This window comes from Mauremys mutica, chromosome 1, assembly GCF_020497125.1.
Source record: "Mauremys mutica isolate MM-2020 ecotype Southern chromosome 1, ASM2049712v1, whole genome shotgun sequence".
In the NCBI taxonomy this organism is placed as follows: domain Eukaryota; kingdom Metazoa; phylum Chordata; order Testudines; family Geoemydidae; genus Mauremys; species Mauremys mutica.
The window spans coordinates 110737030-110759716 of record NC_059072.1 but is presented as its reverse complement, the minus strand read 5'-3'; the positions used below and the strand labels follow the sequence as shown (position 1 = coordinate 110759716).

The window sequence follows — 22687 nt, the reverse complement described above, 5'->3', positions numbered from 1 at the left end:
CCCGAGCGTGCCCCTCTAGCAGGGGGACGCTGGCAAAGGTCCCGAGCATGCCCCTCTAGCAGGGGAACGCTGGCAAAAGGCCCGAGCATGCCCCTCTAGCAGGGGGACGCAGGCCAATGTCCAGGTAGATGAACCTCCGGGTCGGTCGGGTAGACCGCGGCGGGCAGCTCCGCCTCCTCGAGGGTTGCCGGGTCCTCCGCCTCCCCGGAGTCGGCAGCTGGGTCGGGCAGAAGCGGCTCGGCGTCGGGCCTTACCTCCGTCCGTGGTGCCGCGCGTCCGGAGCAAAGGGCCCTGCCCTTTGTATTCCTTGCTCTGCCCCTCCCACAGCTGGGGACGGAGTGAACGCACCCTGGCCCCGCCCCCCGCGTCCCGGTTCGCTCCGCCCCTCCCACAGCTGGGGACGGAGCGAACGCGCCCTGGCCCCGCCCCCTCCGGCGAGGAACACGGTGCGTCCTGGACCGGCTCAGTAGGGGGCCACCCCGGCTCCCTGCACAGCCACACTGCCTCCTGTTGGGCAGCTGCCTGGACACGGGTAGCCTCCTGCTGGGCTGCCGTGGCTTGTATCAGTGCCCGTACTAAGTCATCCATTGTGGCGGGAAAAAAAAACCCTCTACTTTTTTTTTTTTTTAAATCACTCTCCTTCTTCTGCCGCGCTGTGCACATCAAATCCCACCTCTGACACCAGTTGTGACAAAGTTCCTCCTCTACCTTGGTGGGTCCTGCGCTTATTGGCAGATTTGCTCACCTCAGCGATCTTCCCCACAGTCTGGGTCAACTCCTCCTGTGTCTGATCAGGAGTTGAGAGGTTTTGGGGGAACCCGGGCCCGCCCTCTACTCCGGGTTCCAGCCCAAGGCCCTGTGGATTGTAGCTGTCTATAGTGCCTCCTGTAACAGCTGCATGACAGCTACAACTCCGTGGGCTACTTCCCCATGGACTCCTCCAAACACCTTCTTTATCCTCACCACAGGACCTTCCTCCTGGTGTCTGATAACGCTTGTACTCCTTAATCCTCCAGCAGCACTCCCTCTCCCTCTCCCTCTCCCTCCTCTTGCTCCCAGCTCCTCACACACACTTCCTCTTCTCTGGCTTCCCCATGCCTGACTGGAGTGAGCTCCTTTTTAAACCCAGGTGCCCTAATTAGCCTGCCTTGATTGGCTGCAGGTGTTCTAATCAGCCTGTCTGCCTTAATTGGTTCTAGCAGGTTCCTGATTACTCTAGTGCAGCCCCTGCTCTGGTCACTCAGGGAACAGAAAACTCTTTCGCCAGTGGCCAGAAGACTTCCCTTCTGCTACTCTGCTGTAGAGGGTAGGAGGGAGAGGGCTGCTGCTGCTGTTCCTGCTGGGCGCTGGGCCCTCGCTGCTGCTGCTGTTACTGCTCCAGCTGCTCCCCTGGCCGGGCTAGACACCACCACCCACCCCCTTTCTCTGGTATCTGCTTGCTGGCTGGCTAGTAGATTCTGTCCCTCCCCCCCCAGTTGCTGCTGCTACTCCACCTACAACCCCTTGTGGGGGGGCTGCTGGCCTGCTCCCCAGAGGAGGGGAGTGAGGGACCCCAGCTCTAGCCCTTGTTGCTGAGGACGCCACCACCACCACCACCATCTTCTGAGCAGGGTCCCACCTGCCTGGCCACCAGACCACCACCTGGAGCTGCTGTGTTTGCTACTGGGGAGCTGCTGGACCACCGAGGAGGAGGTGGAGAAGGAGAGTGCTGCCTGCTGCTGGAGGACCTCATAGAGACTCTGAAGACCACCGTGGAGGGGGCACTTAAGGACTGAGTATTTTCGGACTGTGTTCTTGTGGTGGGGGTTTGGACTGTGTCTGTTGGGACACCGGGGGTGTGGCGTGGAGCCTGCCCCCGGTCCATCCGTGTCCCCCTTCGCCCCCACCACCATCGTTGCCCCCTCCACCACTCCCGCTGGCTGTTTTCTCTCAACCTCAATCTCCTGCCTCTGGGACTGAACTGCTCACCTGGCTTGCCACTTCTGCCATTTGGGCCTGCACCAGCAGCCAGCTACAATTGACTTTTTGCACAAGTGCCCGTGGGCGCACCCCCCACCCCCTTCGCCTGGCCCCCTCTCCTTTGCCACATTTGTCTGCCCCGCCCATTTCCCTCTGCAGCCCTGATTGTCCTGCCCCAGCCCTGCAGCTAGCCCCGTGGTCCCTCTGCCCCGTTCCTAGCTCAACTTTCCCCCGCCCCCCGACTGTGATTCCCCGGCCCTGATTAGCCCCTCCCCTCGTGTGCCCATGCCCCCTCCCATGCGTTTGTGTCCTTCCCCCATTTAAGTTTGCCCTTGTTCACTGCACCCCCTATGCTGTTAGCCCCCCTGGTCCCCTAGTGCAACTAGAGGAGCCAGAATTCCCCTCTGAGTCGGTGACCTGCCACCCTCCCGCCCCTGGGTCCTTGATTGCTCCCCGCACCCTTTTAGCCTTACCTTTCTGGCACCCTCCTCCCCTGCCTGCAGCCTAGCGGGGAGGGGTGGTTGCCCTCTCTCCCTCCCCTCCCCTCGCTGTTTGTCCCCCTCCCTGCTCTCGTTATGGCAGGGGACATGGTGGGAGAGACCCCTCGCGATGCTCCCACCACTCCTCCTTCGCAAGCCCCCGTGTCCATTCCCCAAGCCTCTACCTCAACTGCCGCTGCCGGTCCACCTGCCACCGCCCCCGCTGAGGCACCGGCAGGGGCAAGTACCGGGGAGACGTCCGCTGCTGCCACGTCCCTCACCCCTTCCGATTCGGGGGGAGCCCCCCCAGCCGGTGGGAAAGGTCGGGATGGGAAGAAGGGTAAGGGCCCCGCTAAAAAGACCAAGCCCTCCGTGGCGGGGACTACCAGCCACGGCATCCCTCCCCGCTGCTCCCTCCACCAGCTCCGCGGGTGTCCCTCCCCCGGCCCCCAGGGCATACGCCCAGGTGGCGGCAGCCCCCTCACCTGCCGCTGCTCCTCCGACTGCCGCTTCCGCTACCATCTATAGCGGCCGGGGCCCCTTCCCCACCTTGACCAGGAAGCATGGCGTCCGTTGCCTCCTGGTGCCTGCCTCGCCCCACGTGGAGACCTACGTGCGGGTGTTGGCGAGGGTGGTGGGGCCCACGGCCATCGTGGCAGCCTCCAAAATGTACGGGAGGGTGGTCTTCTTCCTGGCATCGGAGGCCGCCGCCCAGGAGTCGGTAGAGACGGGTCTGGCGGTGGGGGGCGTGTTCGTCCCCCTGGAGCCCTTGGAAGACCTGGGGGTCCACTTGATCCTGACCTCCGTCCCTCCCTTCCTGCCCAATGCCGCCCTGCTGCCCGCCCTTTCTGCACTGGGGTGCCCTATCTCCGTCATCAGCCCTCTCCCGTTGGGCTGCAAGGACCTCACCCTCCGTCACGTCCTCTCGTTCTGCTGGCAAGTGCAGCTTCAACTGCCGCTGGCGGTGCGTGACGGAGAGGCGCTCTAGGGGTCCTTTGTGGTCCCGTACCAGGGAGCCCGCTACCGGGTGCATTACTCGACGGGGGAGCCCCGGTGCTACCTCTGCTGGCGATGGGGCACGTCCGGAGGGACTGCCCCTTGGCCCGGCATGGAGGAGCGTCCGGGACCCCCGAGCCCCGGCAAGGCACCGGCCCTGTCGCCGCCAGTGCCCCTGGTTGCCCGGCACCTGAAGCTGCCCCTCCTCCTTCTCGGTCCACCGCTGTGGAGGAGGGTGCGGCGGAGATATCGCCGGGTGTGGGAGAGGGCCCGCCCCAGGGAGACGCCTCCCTCGTTCCTGTTGCCCCTCCATTGCCTCCCTGAGTCTCTGAGCCATCGCCCTTGCCCCCAGACCCGACCCCTGTTAGCCAGCCCCTGGATGATGCCATGGAGGGCTGGTCCTTAGTGCAAGGGAAGCGGGGCAAGGGGAAGGTTTGGGCCCCATTACATTCTTCGGATTCGGAGACCCCCCGGAAGAGCAGGAAGGGGGGCACCGAAGCCGAGCCTTCCACCTTGCCCCCTGATGACGCCCGTTTTGTGGTGCCGGCTGGGGACGCCGTGGCAGCACCGGCAGGTAACACTGCCCCTCCTCCGGAGTCCCTTCCCGTGGAAGCCCCCGATGGAGCCCCTCTCGCCCCCTTGCCATCCAAAGCCCCTGTGAGCCCCGTGGTGGGGGTCACTTCGGGTGTTGGAGGGGAGGGCCCTTGGGGTGGCGGACGGCGATCTCCCCTCCATCTATGAGGAGATCGAGGCCCTGGGTCTGTCCCCGGTTACGCAGGGGGAGGACGACCCTTTGCCAGCGGGCCTTGATCTGAGTGATCTCACCTCGGTCCCCCTGCCCCTGGGTTCCCTTCCCCTGACTGCTGCCTCTGCTCCCGCCTCTGAGGGTCCCCTGGGGTCTTCCATCAGCCTGGCTGCAGGTGGCACCTCGCTGACGGCCGCCGAGCCCATTGAGGCAACGGCTGGTGCCCCGCTGCCCGGACCCGAATCCCAGGGGGTGGCCCTCTTGGGTGTGGGGCAACTGACCTCCTTCCCGGACGGGGACCCCGTTGCTGACCTTCCATCTCCAGATACCGTGGCTGTCGTTCCAGCCATCGTGGCTGCGCCCGGCGTTGTTGAGGGTCCCCTTCCCGCTCCCACGATCCCTGAGCCTGACCAGGAGGGGCCACCTTCCTGCGGCCCAACTATTGAGGCTCAGGATTCTGCCTCTGCCCCTCTCCCCGATTCTCTTCCTGATCCCACCCCTACTCCTGACCCCTGCCCTATCCCTGATGCTAGCCCCACCCTTGTCCCCTCCTTCTCCCATGATTCCATTGACACCCCTGGGGATACCCCCCCCAGGGAGCAGCCTTAGTTGTTTTTCCCTGCCCTGACCCACTAGGGGCTGCTGTTCTCCTTCCGCTGCCCCCTGTTGAACCGGGGAGCGGGGCGGGCCGGGTGGGGTTGGCCCATTGGACGCCATGTCGAGGGTCTGCCCCCTGCCTGCCCGCCTCGGTGGGCCATGGGGCTGTGATGGAGACCCCGATGGGATACGGTCATTGATCCGTTACCCCGCCCCCCCATGCGCTGAGGGAGGAGCTGCGGGAGTTCCTTGAGGATGTCCGTGGCTCCCGTAACAAGGTCCAACTTGCGCTCCAGGGGTGGGGGGATTTCCATCTGATCCTCTGGGCCGCAAGGGCCCTCCTGGGGGAGGGTAAGAGGACCGGGAAGCAGGCCGCCGCGGCCTACCGGCGGGTCCGCCTCTTCCGTGACTCTCTACTCACCTACAGGGTTGGTCACGGATTGCTGCGCAGCCCGATGGAGGCCGTAGGCGTGTCTGCTGGCAAGGATCCCCCCAAGCCCTCCTCATGGCGCCGATCATCTTTGCTACTTTAAACGCCCGGGGCTGTAGGATGGGTCTCTGCAGGAGCCAGGTGCTCTCCTTCCTTCGGGACAGGAGGTACTCTGTGGTTTTCCTGCAGGAGACCCATACAGATCCGGCCGCTGAAGCTAGCTGGCGGCTGGAGTGGGGGGACAGGGTCTACTTTAGCCACCTCTCGGTTCGCACCGCTGGAGTGGTAACCCTGTTCTCCCCCGACCTACGGCCTGAGGTGCTGGGGGTCGCCGAGGCTGTGCCGGGCCGCCTGCTGCACCTCCAGGTCCGCATGGAGGGGCTTGTGGTTAATCTTGTCAACGTCTACACCCCGACATCGGGCCTGGAGAGGTTGCGTTTTTATCAGCAGGCGTCCGCCTTCCTCGGCTCCCTGGATCCTCGTGAGTGCCTGGACCTGGGCGGGGACTTTAACTCCACCCTCGAGGAATGGGACCGCTTGGGGACTGAGCAGTGCCTGGCTGCCGCGGATGTCCTCCAGGAGATTGTCGAACGCCACTCCCTGGTGGACGTCTGGCGCGACCACCACCCGGACGACGTCTCAACGTTCACCTTCGTCCGGGTGGAGGCCCATCGGTCGCGCCGCTCCCGGCTGGACTGCATTTACCCGTCATGTTTGCACCTTTCACGAGCCCACTCCTCCAGCGTTCGGCCGGCCCCCTTTTCGGATCACCACCTTGCCACCGTGACGGCCTCTCTCTGCGCGGAGTGGCCGGGGCCGGCCTATTGGCACTTTAATAATAGTTTGCTGGAAGACGCGGGCTTCATGGCATCCTTCCGGGAGTTCTGGCTGGCCTGGCGAGGGCAGAGGCGCGCCTTTCCCTCGGCGTGGCAGTGGTGGGACCTGGGGAAGGTGCGCGCCCGGCTCTTCTGCCGCGACTACACCCGGGGGGCCAGCCGAAGGAGGGATGCGGCGATAGAGCAGGTGGAACGGGAGGTCTTGGAGCTAGAGCGGCGTCTGGCTGCCTGCCCCGAGGATCCATCCCTCTGTGGAGTGTGCTGGGAGAAGCGGGAAGAGCGCCGGGCCCTTGAGGATCATCGAGCCCGGGGTGCCTTTGTTCGATCCCGCATCTGCCTCCTTCGGGAGATGGATCGCGGCTCCCGCTTCTTCTATGCCCTGGAGAAAAGGAGGGGGGGCCAAGAAGCACGTCACCTGCCTCCTGGCTGAGGACGGCGCCCCCCTCACGGATCCGGTGGAGATGTGCGGGAGGGCCAGGGCCTTCTACACGACTCTTTTCTCCCCGGATCCAACCGATCCTAACGCTTGCAGAGCGTGCTGAGACGGACTCCCGACGGTCAGCGCGGGTGACCTGGACTGGCTAGAGCTTCCTCTCACTCTGGCCGAGTTCTCGGAAGCCCTCCGTCGCATGCCCACCAATAAATCTCCGGGCATGGACTGGCTGACCGTGGAGTTCTACCGTGTGTTCTGGGACGTCCTCGCCCCAGACCTAGTCACCGTCTGGGCCGAGTATTTGCAGGGCGGGGTCCTCCCTTTCTCGTGCAGACGAGCCGTGCTCACCTTATTGCCGAAAGGGGGGACCTCTGCGACTTACGGAATTGGCGTCCCGTCTCGTTCCTCAGCACGGACTACAAAATCATTGCGAAGGCCATCTCGATGCGGCTAGGGTCCGTGCTGGTGGACGTGGTCCACCCGGACCAGACCTACACCGTCCCGGGCCGCACGATATTTGATAACCTGTATCTGGTCCAGGACTTTCTGGAATTAGGGTGTAGGGATGGTCTGTCGTTTGCCCTCCTGTCCCTGGATCAGGAGAAGGCGTTCGACAGGGTGGACCACGAGTATCTCCTGAGCACTCTGCGAGTGTTCGGCTTCGGACCCCAGTTTGTGGGTTTTCTCCAGGTGCTGTACGCTTCCGCGGAGTGCCTGGTGAGGTTCAACTGGACCCTGACCGAGCCGGTCAGCTTCGGGTGAGGAGTACGGCAGGGGTGTCCCCTCTTGGGTCAGCTGTACGCCCCGGGCTCCGCAGAACTTTTTATCGGGCCCCTGCCCCGTGGACCCAATCGGCCCCCTTGCCCTTTCACTGCGAGCCGGCAGCACGATCTGCAGCCGGTTCTGTTCCAGACCGTGCCAAGGAAACATCTGTACACGCTCGTGCTCCACACTCTTCACTACCTCACCCTCGCGTCCCGCCCCGATACAAAGCGGCGGGACCTCCTGCCACCTCTCGAGGGTGAGGAGCCCCAGTGGGCCAGCTTATACTCTGCCCTGGTCCCGAGGCCTGCTGGGGATGTCAGCTGGTGGCTCTTTCATGGGGCCGTGAGCACGGGCGTGTACTTGGTGCGGTTTACCCCTGTCCCCAACACCTGTCCCTTTTGCGGCATGAAGGAGACCCTGGCGCACGTTTATTTAGAGTGTGCCAGGTTGCAGCCTCTGCTCCGGCTCCTCTTGGATCTCTTATTGCATTTTTGGTTGCACTTTTCCCCTCACCTGTTTATCTATGCACTCCCCATCCGTGGCCCCACAAAGTTGCGGGATCTCCTTATCAACCTCCTCTTGGCCCTGGCCAAATTAGCCATCTATAAAACCAGGGAGAGGAGGTTGGCCGACGGGATTTCCTGCGACTGTGGGGCCTATTTCCGCTCCTCTGTCCGTTCACGCATCCGGGCAGAGTTCCTCTGGGCGGCGTCCATTGGCTCTCTTGACGCCTTGGAGGAGCAGTGGGTGTTGTCTAGGTTTCTCTGCTCGGTGTCCTCATCAGGTTCCCTTCGTTTAGCCCTATGACCTCACTCCCGATCCTGGTTTGTTTTTTTTTCATGGGTTGTCCCACGTAATTAGTTGGTATCTCAGACCTGTGGATCCTCCCCTTAGGCTGGGGGGAGGTCCTTTAGCAGTGGGCAGGCTTTGCCAAAACACACTCTAACTGTTAGTGTTTTTTCTTAGCAAGATTTTGTAATTTGCTAAACCTTCAGATGTCCTGATATTATTGGGACTGTTCCGATATTAGGAGCTTTGTCTTATATAGGACCCTATTGTCCCCGATAGGACCCTATTGTGACACACTGTATCTTTAAAATTAGCACCCTGTAACCCCAGTATTCATCATTTGTAGCTGGTTGTGAAATTTCATACACAGCATGCCTTGTAAGGTATCATATGAGAGGTCATGATCTGCTGAAACTCATTGTTCTGTCAAAATATGTATATCAGTAGTGTGTAGGAAGTTATAAGATTTTGCCATGTGGTTGTTATTGAAATATGTTGTGAGGCTCGGAGGCACCTACAGCTAGCTGCCCAGTGGCAACAAAAGAGGGAACCCACACCCAGGTGAGGATTAAATGATCACCAGCCATTCACCAGCAGGGAAACTGTAAATAAGGGATTTACAATTCAATAAAATACAGTCCTGCAAGCACCACACAATGGGGATTACTCAACTCTCAGCAAGGCCCACCAGGACATGCCTGTGCCAGTATCTTCCCTGAGACATGAATTGAGAATATAAAATACTGGATAGTGGCATCATACAATCTCCTCTCTCCTCCCACTCCTGCACGGAAGGCAACAGGAACACTGGAAAGACAAAGACTTTGAACTGGGGAGATTGGTCTCAGGCTGAGCAGAGAATTCAGACTGTGTATTAAGAACCATAACCTGCCTGTAATATCCAGTGGGGCAAGAAAAGCTGCTTGATTTAAAACTTACTGAGTCTGATAACATTTAGGATGTGGAATGCCTGTTTATTTTTATTTCTTAGGTAACAATTTCTGACCTTTATGCCAACCACTTATCACTTAAAACCTATCTTTCTGTAGTTAATAAACTTATTTTAATGTTTTTATCTTAACCAGGGAGTTTGTCTGAAGAGCTTGGGGAATCTGCTCAGATTACAGGCTAAGGGTATGGCTACACTTGCAGCTGTACAGCGCTGCCGCGGCAGCGCTTTGGAGTGTGAGTGTGGTTGCGGCGCCAGTGCTAGGAGAGAGCTCTCCCAGCACTGCAGGTACTTCACCTCCCCGTGGGGATTAGCTTACAGCACTGGGAGCCGCGCTCCCAGCGCTGGGGCACTGTTTACACTAGTGCTTTACAGCGCTGTAACTTGCTGCGCTCTGGGGGGTGTTTTTTCACACCCCTGAGGGAGAAAGTTGCAGCGCTGTAAAGCGCCAGTGTAGCCAAGCCCTAAGGCATGTCCACCACCCTTTGAAGGAATGGCGAACTAATTAATGAGCTTGCACTGGGACAGGGGAGATTTACTGGTTTTTCCCTGGGTATGGTTCGTGAATGGCATAGAGAGCATTCATGCAATTTAGCTGGGTGTGTCCCTGCATGTTGTTAACTAAGTGATCACAGTGCCTGGAGGGGTTTGCTGCTTGTCACTAGCAAAGCAGTGTGAGAGACAGCCCAGGCTGGAGAGTTCAGGGGCCACAGTGATCCCACAGTCCCAAGCTTCCCTCTGGGGGTCCCATCACACCTATTCCCCTCCCCACAAGCTCCCATCCCAATTTTTCACACTTGCTATCTGGTCACCCTAGTTCAGTTCTGATTCAGTAGGTAGGACAAAATTATGGGTCAGGTTCAGTTCCAGTTCAAATAAAAATAGCAGTTCAAAATGGTTCTCTAGTTTCAGTTAGTTCTGTTCCCTCTCCCAGTGGTGCTGGACCATTTTTAATAGTGGGGGTGCAAAAAGCCAGCCCCCTTACCCCTGTCTGCACCCTGCCCCCCAGAGCTGGGGCTGGGAGCAGGGCTGTCTCTACAGGAGCAGGGGAACCAGACAGGGATAAGAGGGCTGAGTCTGGGGCCAGCAGCCGAGACCCCAGGTGCGGGACCAGCAGCTGGGACCTCCTGGCTTGGGGCCATAACCCTGCGTGGGGGACCAGGAGCGGAGCCCAGGCGCGGGGCTGGGAGCCAGGACCCCACATGCGGGGCAGGGAGCAGAGCCCCACATAAAACCTGGGGGTGCTGCAGCACCACCATACCCATAGCTCCTGCCCCTATGCCCATTCCCTGACCACAAACTACCCTGAATCTCAGAGACATCAGGCCATGGAGCTGGACTTTGCAGATGGCCCTTCTCTCTATAATAGGCCAAACCAAACTGCAGTGACTCTGAGGTAGTGTATACAATAGCAAGCATGGGATAAACACCTAGGCAGACAGATGGCAAGGAGTGCTGTCTACTAACAGCAAGTCACAGTGCCTTTATAGCCTAATTTTCCTATAAAAAAGATGAGATTAAAAATATACCCGTTATGTCAGATGGCATCCAGGCTCTCTTCTTGGGTCCCCAAGTAACTGGCAGGGCTGCAAGTGACACAGATGCTCAAGGTTTTGTGGCTTACTCAGTTAGTAACAGCTTCTCTCTCTCTCTTTCACCAGTCACACTATCACGCAGTGTTGTGTATTTTGTTGCTATGGCAACTGAGTTAGATTATTAGGGGATAGCTCAGCCTGTTTCGGTCGGCTGGGTTAGCTCTATGTCTGTAAATAAAATGGTAGTTTTGTTAGCTGTCTGCTCCCTGGCCTCAAGTGATTTCTTCCTAAACCGGCTGCCCCCAAGGATATAACACGCAGCACAACAGTTATGCAGCCTTTGGTCAGTTCACCACCTTTGCTTTGCCTGTTGCTTCTAAGAAAAAAATCTCTGCACAACCCACAGACATGAGGCCCTATTTCATTCCTTTCCCTCGTGCTTTCAGGTCAGAGGAGATCCTGGATAGTTTCTTGTTTCCTTTTAACAGTGTCCACTCTCAGGGACCAGCAGCAGCCTCGCCACGTCATTTTCAGACACAAAGCGTAATGCATTCAGCATCTCCTAAGAGGCTAGTTTTTCCCATCTCCACCTGTTTTGCTCTCTCAAATACAGAGGTGCAAGTAGAAATCATGTCTTGCTGGTACGCTGCACTCATGGGAGGGACACAAAGGGGTGGGGCGTGACCTCCCCAAGTGACCCCTCCCTGCTCTGCCCCCAGCCCGGGGCCCCCATCGTCTCCCCGTCCGTCCCCTTCCCATGATCCACATCTGTCCCACATTAGCTGGGGGGGATGGGCTCTGTCCTCCTCTGACTGCGATGGAGGATTCAGGCGATGCAGCTGCATGGAAGAGCTGGGGGTGCTACAGCCGCACCAGAGGAGCTGCCGGTGTGGGTCCTGGCAGTCCCATGTTCTGCTTCTTTTGCTGTTGTGATTCTCAGGAGATCAGGGCTCTCCGGAACTGCAACGGGGAAAGGAGCAGAATATGGAGCCACCAGGCAGCCCCACACTGGCAGCTTCTCTGGCACAGCTGCTGGACCACCCTCAGCCTCCTCCCACCGCCCCTCCACTCCCCTGTCCTCTGGCAGTGCTGCTGTACAGACCTCAGGCAGGAGGACTCAGGAGATGTAGCTGCGTGGAAGGGCTGGGGACGAGGCTGGTGGCACACTCCTCCTGTGTCTTTCTGCTACACCGTACCAGCTATACATATCTTACTGGTACAGCATACCGGACCGTAGCACCGTACTTACACCACTGCTCAAATACCTCGAACTGAAGTAAAAGTCACTTGATAGGCGCATTCTGCAGTCTATTAACATAAAGATGCTTCCAGTCGGTACCATCATTCTCAGTCTCTTTCCATCTTCACCAAGCACCTTCACCAGTAAAGTTTTCCTTCCATTTACATTAAAAAGATTCTATGCTCTGTAAAAATATCCTGGCTCAGTGTTACAGCCACCTCTTCTGTTCTGTTCCTGATTCTCTGACCACGCTTGCTGACAGGGCTGGCTTTAGGAAGTGTGGGGCCCAATTCGATAGCATTTGATATATCACACTATTTAACAAACACTTCATTAGATTTACTTATAGGATAATGGGGAAGTGGGAAGATCATTCATAAGTACCTAAGAGACACAACATGGAAAACTGTTTTATCATCTCTATAAACTTGTGTTTGATTCTCCCCTTCTTCGCCTCAATATGTTTCTAAAGTTTTTCTATCAGTTCAAGTCAGTGATGAGCTGCCAAAATTTTAACAACCGGTTCCCTATAAAAAGTTCTGATTTAAGCGGGGGAGCGGGGGAGGGGCCGGGGCAGGCGGAGACATACTTGTGGGGCCGGGGGACCCTGCAAGCCCTGTGGCAAATTGCCCCACTTGCCCCCCCAGGAGCCCTAGAGCTTGCAGCCCCCTCCCCCCTTACCTTGCTGGCAGCTCAAAGCAACTTCGGAGCTCAGCTGAGCTGCCCAGCTGGTGCTGGCGGCTGGCCACGCTGCAGCTGGGGGGAAGCAGGGGAAGGGCCGGGGAAGCCTCAGCCTCCCCAGCTGGGAATCCTGGGAGCAACAGGATGGTCCGGCCCGCAGACCGGAGTTCTTTGCCCATCTCCTGGCCCTTTAACAACCGGTTCTCCACGGAGGTCTAATTTTAGCATCCGGTTCTTGGGAACCTGTGGGAACCTGCTCCAGCTCACCACTGGTTCAAGTGCTGATGAAGTGGTTGTACTGTCCCAGCAGGTTGCCATGAGATGTTTGCAGAAGCATCTTCAGTGACTTTCAGTCAGGTTGAGCAAGACACAGGGAGAAAGCGTCAGTGGTAGTGACCGTGAGGGTTTGAAAATCTGAGTGGCAGTATGCCCCCCTGAGCCTGAGCACCGGGACAGCTTGAGCAACCAGTCCTGAGAGCAGATTTTCAAAGGACAAGTGCCACACACTCTCTCTTTTGAATATCACCCTTGTTGGTTGAGGGTAAGATTTCCAAAGGCACTGAGCACCTGCAGCTCCCATTGACTTCAACTGGAGCAATGGGTGCTATCGCTACTGAACATCAGAATCTGAGAGCCCAAGAGAGGGCATCCAAGTCCTCTGCTGAACAACCAAAAAAGGAAGATGCTCCTCCATATATTTTCTCCCTCACCCTCCAGCAAACAAGGTGATTGTTTTTGTTAATGCTCTAGGAGGAGGGGGATTCTGCTGTCTTAAAGTTCACATCTATATTTGACCACTTCAGCCACATTATCTCGAGGTACATGAGACCCTGACAAATCTTAACACTGAGCAAGGCAATGGCAGATGAAACTTACCATTGAAGTTTCAATGGTAATGCTTATTGTAAGGAGCCATTTAAAGCACCCTCCTGCCCACTGTCAATTCTGAATGAGCTGTAATCTTAGGCCTGGTCTACAAGGGGGAGGGGGGGGTGTGTTGATCTAAAGTATGCAACTTCAGCTATGTGAATAGCGTAGCTGAAGTCGAAGTACCTTAGCTCGAATTACGTACCCGTCCTCACGGCGCGGGATCTACGTCCACGGCTCCCCCGTCAACTCCCCCGTCAACTCTAGATGAGACGCGATATATCGAACTCCGAGAAATCGATTGCTACCCGCCGATCCAGCGGGTAGTGAAGACGTACCCTTACAGCAGAGTAACCTAGTTGGCCCTGTGGACAGCGGGATCACAGTTTCTCAGCATCACTTTTTATTTGCATCACAGTAGCATCCAAAGTGAGGTTCAGGGATACAAACAGTCAAAGACATTCCCTTTCACAAGGAACGTACACGCTAAATAGGCACAAGAGGCAACAGGGAGCGTAAAACACAATTGAATGGGGCAAGGGAGGAGTCAAAGAGTGAATAGGATGTTGGCCTATAAGACGGGAATAGAATAACCTGGAAAATGCTACAATACTGTTATATAAAGTGACAATATCTGGTCAGCTAAAATACTGCATTATGTTTTGATCACTGACAAACAAAACAGCGTGGAAAGGGCGGTTAAGCCAGCCTGTAGTGGTTCAAAAGCTTGGGTACCACACTCAGGGCAGACTGTTAGGGAGCAGGGCACAACCCCCAAATTGGTTGTGAGCTCTATACTTAAATTTCATCAACTAGTTCTAGGTCAGTGGTTTGAGTATTGGCCTGCTAAACCCAGGGTTGTGAGTTCAATCCTTGAGGGGGCCATTTAGGGATCTGGGGCAAAAAATCTATCTGGGGATTGGTCCTCCTTTGAGGAGAGGGCTGGATTAGATGATTTTCCAACCCTGAGATTCTAAGTATAGAACAACCTTAACATGGAGGCCCCTTGGATACTCCAATCTATTTATCTACCCAAGTAAGCTTGTCTATGTAAAAGCAGCAAAGAGTCTTGTGGCACCTTATAGACTAACAGACGTTTTGGAGCATGAGCTTTTGTGGGTGAATCCGACGAAGTGGGTATGCTCATGCTCCAAAACGTCTGTTAGTCTATAAGGTGCCACAGGACTCTTTGCTGCTTTTACAGATCCAGACTAACACGGCTACCCCTCTGATACTTTGTAATAGATGGTCCCTTAGAATTCAGGTTACTCCCAGTCCCAAAAGACTAGTCAGGTCAATTGCACATTAGATCTCACACCAAAGACAAGGCTTGTAGCCAATCCTGTAATAAAATATCTAGCTCTTCATCATAGAGGAAAATGACACAAGAGTTATTTACAAGGTTAAAGCAGGTAAACATACGTACACACAAATGAGTTCCAATGTTAAGTTTCAAAAAAATAATTGAAGCATGGGTGGTGGGCAGAAAATGCTTGGGGAGGCTGAGGCAAGAAATGCCAAACGTGACACTGCCCTTTGGAGGCACACCTGCCCACTGCCTTTGGAGCGCCACCGCCGGAAGCTCCTGAGAAGTGGGGGGGCCGCCGGAGCCCAGACTAAGGCTCTTCCCCCATGGCCCTGCCCATGCTGTGCCTCTTCTCCCTGACGCCGCGCCATTGCTCCCCCGAGGCGCTCCTTCCCCCCCACGAGGCCTTCCCCATCCGCGCCTCTCCACCCCCTGCCCCGAGGCCCTCCCCACCCACTACTCACGCTTTTCTGCCCCTTCCCCCACCTCCCATTGCTCGCCCTTAAGGCGGGGAAAAAAGGAGGAGGGCAAAAAAAGAGGAGCGAGCGGCAGTTGTGGGGGTCTCGGGAGAAGAGGTCGAGTCTCATTGGGGCCTCAGGACGGGGCGGAGGTGGAGCATGGGCAGGGCCTCGGGGGGAGGAAGTCGCGCAAGGGTGGGGCCTCGGGCAAAGTGGGGGGCAGAGCCACAGTCCAGCTGCCGGTGGCCCCCCACCTTCTAGAGACCTTCCGGCGCTCACACCAGCCAGACACATGCCACCGATGAATAGAAGCTTCTATAGTGAGCAAGCTCTACGTGTCCTTTAGGGCTGACCCAGGCTGAGCACTGGGGCTCTTTTGCTTATCCTTAGCACTTCTTGCCCCTCACTGTCCAAGCAGCATAATAACATAGTTCCTCCCTGTTATGGGTTTTTAATCCCTGCCCCCTTCTGCTGCAAGTTGCAAATTTAGCTGATGGGTAGAATTCACTTGCATGTCTGCTCTTCACTGGGGGTACAGGGAGGGGGGAGAGCCAGCAGCAATATTTTTTGTCTGATGTTCCATAATGGTTTGCCTGGTATGAGCGGGACTTTGTCCGGCAGGACATCACCCCGTCTGTTGGAGACTAGTAGTTCACACTAGTTAATGCTTCTCTCCTGGCTGCTGATTTATGCAGTGACAAAGGCTTACAATGCAAATGTTCAATTATCACCTTACGATATGGGATAGAGATGTTAGATGTGAGATTGATGCCTGCAGGAACTTACGAGCATTCAATGCACAAAGCACATCGTTATTAATCTAATACCAATTTGACCAATAGTAATACCCAGGGTAGCCAGACTGGTTCCAGCTATGGATTTGTCAGTGTTCCACTGAGGCCTGGGGTCCTTAGCATAAGCTGGCACCTGATTGGCCAGCATCACAAGGGCAACAACAATGGGGAGAGATACCAGGGGAAGGAAATCCATAGAAGGAAATATTAAAAACCAGGATTATTTAGTGCTGGCTGACACACAGATTTTGTACTGCTAGTACTGTATTGGTTAAGAAAGAGGTATAGTTAAAGCGGTACAGAAGTGCCTCTACTGGTACTGTTTATGCCTGTAAATTTACAGGAAAGCTATAGCAATGGAAATGTCTTTGTACCCATATAACTACATCCACATTAGGAGGTTGTACTGCTTTAACTATATCTGGTCCTAAAGCAATGTATTACGAGCAGTACCAAACTGTGTGCAGACCAACTCCCAGTGTAGAAAGGAGAATGGCAAAGAGGATGAGGATGGGGAGCATGCGCTCAACATCCCTATTTACCCTGGCCTACAAGACAGCACTCAAAATTAAAGAGATGCTCATTTGAAACTGAAAAGGGGAAATTATTTTTTTTTACTCCTGTTATAATTGATTCGTGATACTTGCTGCTGCAGGGTATTTTCAAGGTGTCTGCTCAGTGAGATTCATGGAGGCCAGTGACAGGAATGAGAAGTTGAACAATGGACCAGATGCTGCTCTCAGAGTCACCAGTGTTAAACCAGAGTAACTCTACTGAAATCAGATTAGTGGTTCTGGATTTACACACGTGTGGGTGAGATCAAAATCTGACTCTGCATCTGCAAACACAGTAACTAGGATTTCAATTACAAGGATTATTGATCCTCATGCTTCAGGGAACAAGCACCCTGCTGAGTTCAGAAAGGAACTTCTCCTGCCCGGCCCCTTTGCGTCATTATTGCACACTGGTCAGGAAAGGTTCACATTGTATCTAATGTACAGAGAGAGAGACAGATTCTGCTCAACTCCCAGGCTGGTCCTACCTGCTACCAGAGAACAAAGAGCTCCCAGCACATTGCGAAGTAACAGGGAGCTGTACCTCACAGAAACACCACGGCTCACATTCTTCCAGGTACACGCCACACACAAATACCCCTGACCAACATAAGTTTCGCTGACATAAGCGCCTGTGTGCACAGCACTATGTTAGTGGGAGATGCTTTCCCACCAACATAGCTACCGTCGCTCGTTAGGTGGTTTTAGTATGTTAATGGGAGAGCTCTCTCCCGTTGGCATAGAGCGGCCACATGAGCGATCTTACAGCAGCACAGCTGTATCAGTACAGCTGTACCACTGTAAGCTTGCTAGTGTAGACATGGAGACTTCAAGAGAGACAAGAAGGTGAATAGCAAGAACCTTATCTCCAGACTTGGAATAAATAAATACTTGTGACTCACCAGCCAGTCAATCCCAGACCCCATCTCAAATATACCAGGATGGGAGAGGAAGGCCAATTAGTGACACAGGGGAGAGGACTCCTGCCTGGAACCACATCAACTTGGCTGCTTTCCACTGATCCAGGCCAGCATCTAACACGGGGCTGCACAGATAGGTGCTGGAACTAGGGGTACTGGGGGTGCTGCCGCACCCCCTGGCTTGAAGTGGTGTTCATAATATACAGTGTTTACAGTTCTATTCAATGGCTCTCAGCATTCCCCACTATATACATTGTTGAAAGGGTTCTTAAAGCCTGGCTGGGGATTAGAGGAACTATCCTGCCAAGACAGAGATAGGCCCAAACCAAAAATTCCCAGATCCCAACACCTCTGCATTGTGGAGTATCGGAAATCTGGATCTGAATTTTGCCACTGGGGCCGATCGCCACTTCCAAAGTCTCACACGTGAGGCCACTGCTTTGGGGGCAGACTCAGAGCCTCAGAGGTCACTGGTGGCCAAAGGAGCCAGTGCCTCCAGTTCTCTGAAATGAGACCACTGACTCCTAAGGTTCTTTACCAAGGTTCAGGGGAGACCTAGTCTCTAAGATAGGGTCACAGGGATAGCACCTTCGTGTGGGGGAGCCAGCCTCTGAATCTGGGCCAAAAGGTGTGCTTGATAGATGGTGCCAGAGCCTCCGGTTCCGTACTGTTCTGGACACATTTCTACCAAACCCTCCCAAACCTGCCTGTGCTTTATGGAGTCTAATCTCTCCTGAAGTCACAGAGCAGGATACACAGAGCCAGCCCTACGTCCTGCAAGGCCCTGGGCAAAGATTGCTAGGGGCAGTGTGGGGAAGGAAGAATTAGGCAAGATTTTCATAAGCCGGGGAAAGGGTTTGCCAGCTAGAGGGAGAATTGGGTCCCTGTCTTATCCCTTTACCCCTAGCAAATGTATCAGCCTATGTAAATGCACACTTGGCAGCCACTGAGGGTCAGCCCTGCTCTCTACAGCTGGCACAGTGCTCTAGGGGCCTTCTGCAGGACTCCTGGCACCTCAGGCAGTGTCCCTGGACAGTCTGGGCAATACATACAGCAGTACAAAGTGCGCACTGCCTGCTGTCTCCAGGAAGTCATTAACCTCATCCTTCTGACCACAGCGAGTGCACTGACCCTGAACTCCTGGTCACGTGCAGCACTGTCAGGAGCTGCCTTCCCTGCTGACAGACAGTCCCATTCTGTTGGCAGGTAGGACAGACATACTGCGAGAACAGAGCAGCCGTGCTCTCACTCTCTGTGGGTCCCACGATAGGAACAGAAGAGGGTGCTACAGGCTATGACAGAGGAGCATTGGCAGAGATGTGTGTGGCCCAGGACTGGAATATCAAGGGGTCAGACAGTCGCAGTTGGCAGAGCTACGTAGGGGAAGCCAGCATGGCACTCGTCAAAGCTGTGCTCAGCACTGCCAAGGTTACAGCTCGATTTGCTTTCACAAAGCATTGAAATTCCCTTCCCAAGTACAGATGCACACAAACCAACAGCAGCTTTCAATTGCAAGCTTTCCTCCAGAGCATCTCTTTAGCCTGCACCCAGACATCAGGTTTGGACTGTGTCCTTGCCAGTTCAGGGAAATCTGGCAGTTACATCCAAGGTTATGCTAAAGTCCATGGCTTACTCATCCACTGTCAGCAGCTGCTGACTGGAGAATTGGAGCAAAGATATTTCCAGTGGGATTGGCGGTGACCATCCAAGACTACACTGAAAGCTCTGCTCATTCAAAGGAGATATGGAATATCTTTCATGACCTTTTAATATGACCTGTTGCATGTACACTCATCCAACAGGCCTATGCGAACATAGTAAGCCACATGAATGTTCATGTGTGCGTAGATGTGTACTTGCAGACAGAATGGCACACAGGCACAGACACACAGACCAGTGCCCTCCAGAATCACACCACCGATAAATGGGAGCAACTCCTATGAAGACCAGCTGAGGATCTGGCGCACAGCTATGCCTGCTGGTGCATAGGCGTGTTACTTGACCACTCTCACCAGTGTGCAGACAAAACTCCTTCTTCCTAAAGACATCTTAGCACCACCCATTTTCTCTCGCTCTCAGCAAGGGATTCACAATTCGAGCTTGGCACATTTTTTCAGGTGAAGAGTTTTTCTGATGAACACTATTCAGTCAACCTGGAACTATTCATGAATCTAATACAAATTTGCTGAATATTTTCAGCCAGAGAGAAATTTCCAGGCTAGATTCACAAAACAGCCAGAGGAGCCAGAGGTTGGGGACTTTATAGCTTTTAGCCCAGTGCACTCAGCAGGGATCTGGGAAACCTAGGTCTGAATTCCAAGCTCTGGAGCAGGGATTTAAACCCAGGTGTCCCCGAAGCTCTGGAACAGGAATTTGAACCCAGCTCTGCCCTAACCAGCAGACTCTTGGCTCCTCTAAGGTGGGTCTCTCTCTCCATCTCACCTGTTGAAATTGTTGTGCTTTGTCTAAAATACTTGAATTGTCATTGGGCCAGCGAGCAAGACACAATGAGAATAGCTCTATAGTCTGGAGATTAGGGCACTCCCCTAGAATGTGGGAGATCCAACTTCAAGTCCCTGTGCCAATGAACATTCAGTCAGGGGGGTGAAAAGACACACCCCTGACTGACATAAGTTGCACTGACGGAAGTGTCAGCGTGGACAGTGCTATTTCGGTGGGAGAGATTCTCCCACCGACATACCTAATGCCACTTGGTGGGGGTGGTTTAATTATGCCAAGCGGAGAGCTCTCCTCCGTCAGCATAGAGCAGCTACACAGGAGACCTTACAGCAGAACACCGGGCATCGGTACAGCTGTGCCACAGGAAGGTCTCTAGTGTAGACATGACCTAAAAGTTACAGGGGGGCCACCACCTTCGTTCAACCCAGCACAGATTTCTTCAACTCACTGATATTTTCCACAGTGTTCAGATCTGGGTCAACCAAACCCCATATTTTCTCCAGTACCAGCAAACCAAAAAAAAGTGCAGTTCTTCACACTACCCTATTCACAGCGCTTCCCCCTCCCCTCCGCAGAATCCTTGGATCAGGACATTCCCCAGCAAACACACACCCCAGGAGACAGTAAAGTTCTTCTCACAGAGCAGCAGCCTGCAGGCGCCCAAGTACATGTCAGGACACTGTTCTCCCCGGGGAGATGGTGTTTGAAGAGAAGGAATTTCTATACTTTGCTTACACCAAATGAAATTCCTGCAGCCTGTCCCACTGAGTCCTCCCTCCCACTCCCCATACACCCTCTCTACCCATCCCTGCTTTACAACCCCGTCACTGCCTGCTCCCCTCAGTGCGTGTCCTTCTCACACCCCATAACTGTCTCTGCCCATCCCTTTTGCTACCTGGCCCATGCACTCCCTAACCCTAATGGTACTTGTTGCCTGTCCCTCTCACAGCCCTGTGTTCTCCACTCCACTAGCAATCCCTCAGTGCCCATTCCCTTTGCTATCCATCTACCTCTCTGCCAATCTCTCTAGCAGCCCTTGCTGCCACGTCCCCTCACTACCCATTTCCCCCTCTGGTGTCCCTACCTTCTCGCCTCAGAATTTCCATTGGAAATCAATAAAGAAAGTTCCCCTCAGTTGGTCCCTCAAAATTATTCCTTTACTTTCTTCAGGTCCCTCTTCCTAGCCTAACAGCAGTGGGGGCTTCTCCCTCTCACAGACTCCTTTGCCCGCCCATCAAAATACTCCATGCACCCCTGGACTCCAGCGAGCAGTTCTGTTGAAATGTTCAGGATGCCTGCAGGGTCACTGCCTAAGCGACAGTCAGGGGCTGTGGAGTTCCCTATGGCCCCAGCACACAGGGGCAGCTCCAGGCACCAGTGCACCAAGCACGTGCCTGGGGCGGCAAGTCGTGGGGGGTGGCCTGCCGGTCGCCATGAGGGCGGCAGTCAGGCTGCCTTCGGGGGCATGCCTGCGGGAGGTCCGCCAGTCCCACGGCTTTGGTGGCAATTCGGCAGCGGGTACGCCAAAGGGGCAGGACCTGTGGACCTCCCACAGGCATGCCGCCCAATCCACGTTACCAGCGGACCTCCCATAGGCATGCTGCCGAAAGCTGCATGACTGCCGTGCTTGGGGCGGTAAAATACATAGAGCCACCCCTGCCAGCACAGGCAGCATGACGTACAGACTCAGACAGACACATGGACAGACCAATTACCCAGCTCACCTGATTCCAGCTCAAGTCTCCGCAGGCAGCGCGGTACTGTCCCACTGAGTCACTGGGTGGCCAACAGGCAACTCATTATATGCAAGAAGAGGCAAGTCAAGGGGCCTACAACTCTGGGAGAAAGGGAGTTGGGAAAAAGATCTCTTCCTCTCTCCCCCCTCCATCAGATCTCCTTGTTAAATTATTATCAAGTTCACTTGTGGGTGGAGAAGGAGAGAGGGGGAGTGTGTGTGAGCAATGGAAATTCCTCTGCACCTCCCTTCCAATACTTCTGTGGAAGCAGGGAAAGAAAGAGAGGGTTTAAGTGCAGCCATTTAAGTGTCAGAGACAGAGCAACTGTTCTGTCAAGTCTTAGTCTAATATCGTGAGATCTGTAGAAGCAGGGCTCACATCAGAAGTGAGTGGAAAACAGCAGAATAGTCAGTGTGATCTAGCTTTGAGATAACGATGTTTGAGAAGAGAAAGTGAGAAAATACTGGAATAGATAGCAAATGGTCTAAATAAAATGCAGACTTTTTTAATTAATGCATGTCACAAAGAGGTATAAATGCTTGTGTGATTTTGCTTGTACTTTAGAGAAACTGAGGCAGAGATGCTCTCTGTCAGCTGTGTTCTTCCCTTGCAATTGCGTGTCCTGAATAAAGCTGTTTCTGATTTTGTTGCTTCCAACCTGAGAGTGAGGTTCATTTCTTCCACACTTCCCTCTCCAGACCTTTAACTGTAATAGGAAGCACTGGCCGAGAGAGAACATGGTAAATAGAGGCCATGCCAGGCAGAACTAAGGCCAGAAGTTTGCAGGCAGCAGTTACAACATTCAGTGGAACTCAGGGGCGGCTCCAGGCCCCAGCACGCCAAGTGCGTGCTTGGGGCGGCAAGCCACTGGGGGCGCTCTGCCGGTCGCCGTGAGGGCGGCAGGCAGGCTGCCTTCGGGACCTCCGAAGCCGCGGGACCAGCGGACGCTCCGCAGGCAAGCTGCCGAAGGCAGCCTGCCTACTGTGCTTGGGGCGGCAAAATGCCTAGAGCCGCCCCTGGTGGAACTAATCCAAGTCCCTTTACGCTCACTGAAACGAAGCAAGCTCTCCTCTCACACACAGTTTGATAAAGCCTAACCAGATCACCTCACATTCCCAGCTCTTTAAACTGTGGAATCCCCTTACAGTGCCCTGGGAC

The 22687-nt window shown here is 55.0% G+C and overlaps 2 protein-coding genes across 4 annotated transcripts in view; one reads left to right on the top strand and one right to left on the bottom strand.

Annotated features, from left to right (window-relative positions):
• The window catches only part of LOC123351576 (sodium- and chloride-dependent betaine transporter-like), an 81320-nt gene extending 70713 nt beyond the window's left edge, over positions 1–10607 (bottom strand). For all 3 annotated transcript variants that reach the window (XM_044991018.1, XM_044991026.1, XR_006574041.1), the window contains exon 1: positions 10508–10607. The gene's annotated coding sequence lies outside the window, so the exon portion shown is untranslated. The remainder of the gene's footprint in view (positions 1–10507) is intronic.
• LOC123351545 (sodium- and chloride-dependent GABA transporter 2) overlaps positions 1–22687 on the top strand; it is a 503805-nt gene that overhangs the window by 251656 nt on the left and 229462 nt on the right. The window lies entirely within an intron of this gene.